This window comes from Pyrgilauda ruficollis, unplaced genomic scaffold, assembly GCF_017590135.1.
Source record: "Pyrgilauda ruficollis isolate IOZ18807 unplaced genomic scaffold, ASM1759013v1 scaffold84, whole genome shotgun sequence".
NCBI classification, from domain to species: domain Eukaryota; kingdom Metazoa; phylum Chordata; class Aves; order Passeriformes; family Passeridae; genus Pyrgilauda; species Pyrgilauda ruficollis.
Window position 1 is genome coordinate 2,420,837 of NW_024530377.1, and position 6,130 is coordinate 2,426,966.

The 6,130-nt window shown below is 47.3% G+C and overlaps 1 protein-coding gene across 1 annotated transcript in view; it reads right to left on the reverse strand.

The window, feature by feature from the left end:
* PRDM15 (PR/SET domain 15) overlaps positions 1 to 191 on the reverse strand; it is a 35,403-nt gene extending 35,212 nt beyond the window's left edge. The window contains exon 1 of the mRNA XM_041487767.1: positions 79 to 191. The gene's annotated coding sequence lies outside the window, so the exon portion shown is untranslated. The remainder of the gene's footprint in view (positions 1 to 78) is intronic.
* Between the last annotated feature and the right edge of the window lie 5,939 nt (positions 192 to 6,130).

Here is a 6,130-nt window from a genome sequence, read left to right on the forward strand (position 1 = left end):
GGGCGCGGGGGGTTCCCGGGCGGGGGTGGCGGGGAGGGCGCGGGGTGCGGCGGGAGGAGCGCGGGGAGCCGGCGTTACCTGCCCCGGGAATGGCCAGACCCGGATCGGATCCGCGCTCCGGGTTCCGATCCGCTCCGGAAACCACGCGCCAGCGGAAGCCGGCGCGGGCGGGCGCGGAGCAGGGCGGGAAGTGTAGTGCGGCGGGGCCGGCCCCGGCCCTGACCCCGGCCCTGACCCCACCCTCCTGTCCGGCCATGGCCCTGCCTCACCGCCCGCGGTGCCGCCGCCCGGCTCCTCTCCCCGGCGGGAGCCCCCGCAGCCTTTGGCCGCGGCTCCCCGGGCCGGGCTGGAGGCGGGCGGTGGCCGCGCTGAAGGTGGCGGAGCAGCCGGGTGGCTCTCGCCGGGTTTCCCGTCTCCTCACGGGCAGTGCCGGGGAGCGGGCTGGCGGAAGGGTTGGCAGAAAGAATCACAGGTTGGGAAAGACCCTCCAGGACCATCCAGTCCAAGCTGAGAGCCAACACCACCCTGTCCATCGAACCACGGCGCTGAGTGCCCCGTCCAGTGTTTCCTTAAACACATCCAGGCGTGGGGACTGCCCCGCATCCCTGAGCTGCCCGTTCCAGTGTTTCATCACATCAGTGAAGAAATTCTTCCTGATGTCCGAGCTGACCCTGCCCTGGCGCAGCTTAGGCCATTTCCCTGTCCCTTGTTCCCTGGGAACAGAGCCCAGTTCCCCCCTGGCTGCACCCTCCTGTCAGGGAGCTGTAGGGAGCAGGAACTTCACCTCCGAGCCTCCTTTTCTGCAGGCTGAACACCCCCAGCTCCCTCAGCCTCTCCTCAGAGGGCTTCTGCTCCACGCCCTTCCCCAGCTTCGTTGCCTTTCTCTGGACAGAAGCCACATCAGGTTCCCATGGGCTTTAAGCCCAAGTCCTGGCCATGCACACGAGCGCCTGTGCCTCCTTTCCAAGCCTCACTGAGGCTCAGCGCTCCGGGATGAGAGGACAAAGTCTCAAGTTGCACCAGGGGAGGCTCAGGTTGAACATAAGGAGGAATTTCTTCACATAAAGCATAATTAGACAGGGGGTGCCCAGGGAGGTTTGGAGTCCCCATCCCTGCAGGTGTCCAAGGAGTGCCTGGACATGGCACTCAGTGCTCTGGGCTGGGGACAAGGTGGGGATCGGTCAGGGGCTGGACTCCATCACTTTGGAGGTCTTTTCCAACCTAAATGGTTCTATGATTCCTAAATCTCACATCCTGGCATGACCAGGATCTGTCAGCGCCCAGCCTGTGCCTGCCAGCACAAATCATTCTGGGGGGTTTAAACCTTCAGGTTATTCCACCACTGCAGGCAGTGGCCAGGGCAAGAAGCACACAGGCTTTTTGTATCCAAGCAAGATGCCCCAATGTTCTGCTCTGCTGAGAGGTGTTGCCTGCAGTGGAGTCCCCCCAAAGCCTTATGCAGTGCCACCATGGTGTGGCTGCTCAGCCTTCGCTGTCACACCACTGGAGATCAAAAGGGGGTGGGAAGCTGGCACCAGCTCTGTTTTCTCCAGGGAATGTGCTCTTCTCACATCTGGGTACATCTTTACCAGCTGGAAACGGCCTTTCTCAATCATTACCCATTCCACAAACCCAAGTACCAGTTTAGGAGAGACGTGTAGAGAGTATTCTGAGAAAGGGTCAGGCTGGAAGGGACCACAGTGGGTCACCGGGTCACATCTCCCTGCTCCAGCAGGGCCAGCCCGAGCACACAGCACAGGGCTGTGTCCTTACGGTTCTGGAATAACTCCAGCAAGGGAGACTCCACAGCCTCCCTGGACAATCTGTTCAGGGCTTGGTCACTGCACAGGCAAGTTCTGCCTCATGTTCAGGTGGAGCTTCTGTGCATCAGTTTCTGCCTGTTCCTCTCATCCTGTGGCAGAGCCTGGATCCATCCCCTGGCCATCCCCACTTTTAGCTATTTATACACATTAAAGAGGTCCCCTCTCAGGTGTCTCTTCTTTAGACTGAGCAGCCCCAGCTCCCTCAGCCTTTCCTCACAGCAGAGATGCTCCAGTCCCTTATTTCGTCACCCTCTGCTGGTCCCTCTCCAGGAGCTCCTGGCCCTGCTGTCCCGAGGAGCCAGAGCTGGACACAGCACCCAGAGGTGCCCCCAGGGCTGGGCAGGGGGACAGGATCACCCCTGACCTGCTGGAAATGCTTTTTTTTTCCTGATGTACCCAGGGCACCACGGCCATACTGACCGTCTTGTCACGTGCTTGGGGAAACAATGCAGCATTTGAATTTTCAAAATATTGTACGTGGGAAAACAGTGTTCATTTCAGGATAGGGAACCATTTCTTCTTTCAAAATTACTCACCAGCAGCTTTAAATGACTGCAGGGTGGAAGGGGAGTTTTTTAAAGGGTCTAACTGCATGTACAAATTATTTGCTTTTTCAAGGACTGAAGCTGACTGGTAGTTTTTGTACAGTCTCCTTTTACTTATTTTCCCTGTATATTTCAGTGCATACTCACATGGACTTCTGCCTGGTTTTCTCCAGCATCCAGCACACCAGAATGGTTTGTCTGACTTGCAATGCATTCACTTTGTCAAAATAAGTATAAGTTAATTCAGTATAGTTGTCTGAACATTTACAATGCATGTGAGTCTGGATCCTGCAGCTCCAAAATTATTTTTTTCAGCATTAACCTCAGACTATGAAATTGCTTCTTATGCCAGGCTCACTTGAGTAGAGAGGTGAAAAATTGAAGATCCTTTATATTTATTGTTTAAGAATGGTGAACTGGAGGGAAGAGGATGGTGTCACACTTGGAGCTACATCCATTCCTGCTGTCCCTCTGACAGGTCTTGTCACTTTTGCTAATGTACAGAAATGCATCACACAAGGTAAAAAATAACTCACCACAGATTAGAGCAGGGAGGAAAAGGATGAAGGTTTGTTAGTAGGAGACTATCAGGAAATTTGAGCTGAGCACTTCAATAATATGAAATAAACATGTGGGCAGTAACTCCCAGGAAGGGAATGCAACATTTCCTTGTAAAAGAGGGTACAGCCCTCAGCTTTGGAAGGGAAATAAAACCATTATTGTGGCTATTTTCACATGAATGCCTTTTATTTGTTTTGTTGGGTTTTTTGTTGTGGTAGTTTTAATGTTGAGGTTGGATTTTTTCCCTTCAGTCTGGTAAGGCTTTGTGGCAGCAGTGATTTATAATATAACCTTTTCAATAAAATCATCACAAGGAAACCCAATTCCCAGGCTGTGCTCATTCTAGTACTGGTGTCTTCCCCATAGAATCCAGGCCCTAAAACTCCCCCCCTCTGCCCCTTAATTCAGGATATTACAACATAACTGAGAGAAAAAAAAATACTGAGTAACCAAAATGAGCTCCACAATTCCTTCTGCCATTAGATCCCTTGCCCAATCCGTGTTTCAGGTGATTTCTCAAGCAACAAGTGGCTGCCTGATAGGCTGGGATTATCAGGAGAGAACTCTGCTCCTGAACAAACAGGTAAATGGTCTGTGTTAAGCAACAGGTCAAACTACTGGAGGAGGGTAGAAAACCATCTGTTACACCTGGGTATGTAGGACAGCACACCACACAGAGACAATTGGCTTTTATTGTATGTACAGCAGGAGTTACTTCTCTAAAAAAATCCTCTTAGGTTTTTTGTAGTGATATAATAAATCTGTACATCATAGATTTTATAATTGCACCAACTTGAGTTTATGTATGCACAGAAAGAAAAACACACCACAGAAGAAGTGACTATGACAGTTGATGCTAGAAAAAAAAAATGGTTTATCCCACTTGGAATAATACAGAGCATAATACATCATTGGGAAATACAGAGTTATAGTACTGGAAAGACCTCAGATCATCCTTCCCAGCTATTTTCACACCATGCCAGCACCTTGCATAGTAGCACTTTGGATATCCTGAGTGAAGTGGTATTATTCACCCTTAACTTAAAGTAATCACCCTTGTTATATAATTAATCTGAAGTTGTTTGTCACCAAGGCTGAGGCTTAGCAATGTGCAGAAGCATATGCTGACTTTAAACACATGAATAAATCCACTTAGGTCCTGTTGAGGTCAGAGCATGAGGTCAGCTGCTCCTACTCACAACAGGAATGTCTTAGCCTGGAGCTATGGCACAGTTAATTCTAGAAGCACTTCTCTCAAACCTCAGCTCTCCAAATCAAAGCCTGCAATAAACTCAACTGAAAAATCCAGGCAGCTCTCACCTTGCTCTGTGCAACACCCAGAGCTCCCAGACCTAAAATAGGTGTTAAAACATGAGCAAGATTCTTATTTTGCTTCCCCATCCACATTTGGTAGCATTTTATGCTTTCAACTTTGTTTTTTCCTATGATGTTTTGCACATCAAGAACAGCAGAACTCTGCAAGAAATACACAGCAGAAAGTTTTCACTTGCAAAACACCTAGAACCAGCAAGAAGATGCAGTACCAGGAAATGCTGTAAAATTCCACTGATCCCCAAAACTGGTGTAATTGCCAGCCAGTTTCATCAAAAAAGCAGCACTATAAATCCAGTCCTCTCAAGAGCAAGACAGCACAAGGTCTGTATGGCCTGGAGCCCCAGCCTGTCTCCCAAAGAAAGAGCAGGGAAAAAGAAAATCTGTCAGAAAGTGTAAGAATAAAACCCAGTATTTATGCCTGCACAGTGTATGACCTGTGCATTAAGCTGAAGAACTTTGGCAAAGGTATTTTGCTTTCAAAATGAATTTCTTCCCACCCTGGCATTCCTTCTGCCTCAGATTCCCAAGTTTCATATATGGTTAGGAGTGAAATTACTCTAATTTCTTCCTGGGTCAAGTGGGATATAAAATACTAGTGACCTAGGGATAAAATCTTCCCCTCCTCTTTAAAGTGACTTTGAAGGAGATCTCAATCACTTAAGAAAGTTACTTAGCTTGTATTCCCATTGGAGACATTAGGTAGTTTTATTGCTTTCATCTACAAAGAGTAATTTAATTCTTGTACTCTTTACTTAGTCAAAATTCACACTAAAGCTAAGACAAATCTTGGTGAGGACAGGGCTTGTCTCCATCAAGGCAAATTTAAACACCATAAAGCAAAACAAACTACAAACACAAATTAAGAAGTTGCAGGTATGGGCAGAAAAATTCTTTAGAAAGGAGAAGCAAGACTTCATCTCTTAGTCCTCATGAAATAAATACCCATGCTTTCTTTGTTATACAGAACATCCAGAGACACAAAAGTGTGAGAAAAGGGACAAAAGGAATGAATATTTCACAGGTTGTTTCCAATCTACTGTTCTGACATCATTAAATTGCAAGGCAGTAAACAAGAAATGTTCAATGTAATAATATCATGTAAAGATTTTATCTACTGTTCAAGTGGGTAGTTATTAAAATTCTTTGTGATTTTAATAACTAGACATTTGAACATTGGATCAAATTACAAGACACAGAAGGTGTTTTGTAAAACAAAAACTGCACAGGACGCATCGCGGTGTTATTTGTGCCAGTTGACAAATTCACTCTTTCTGACCCAAAACTGCAGCGTGGATCCTGCAGGTTGTGAGGATGCAGCTCACACTGACCCAAATACACAAGAAATGTATATCCTCAAATCTCCTGATCTTAAATGACAACCCAAGGAGGGGATGGGATTCATTATTGTGGGTCTTTGGGGTTGTCACACCTCAGTCGTCCCCTTGTGTTTAGTGCCTTAGCTTGTTTTTACAGCAGGACATAAATTATTTGCAAAGGAGTAAGAAGAGGTGAGGAACACACCCGCCAGATACAGAGATCCAACATCAAACCAAACAGTGTTTATTTTCCTGAGGAGTGAAGGCAAATAAAAAACCAGATACCCTTTTTACACCAAATGCCTTGCTCTCCTTATCTGGAGAATTCATTCTCTCTTAACACATGTGAGCCCAAACCCTCACACAGTTTGCAGCAAAGAATGTCCTTCATTCCCACCATTGAGACAAGCATTCAAGTGATCATCAAAACCTTAAGATGAACCACTTTTTTCATGTGTATCCATTCTCTGGGGTAAATTACAAACAAATCCCGGTGCTGTGTCCTGCAAGTTACTCAGTGTTACTTCACTCTGTTCTACAGTACATGCTA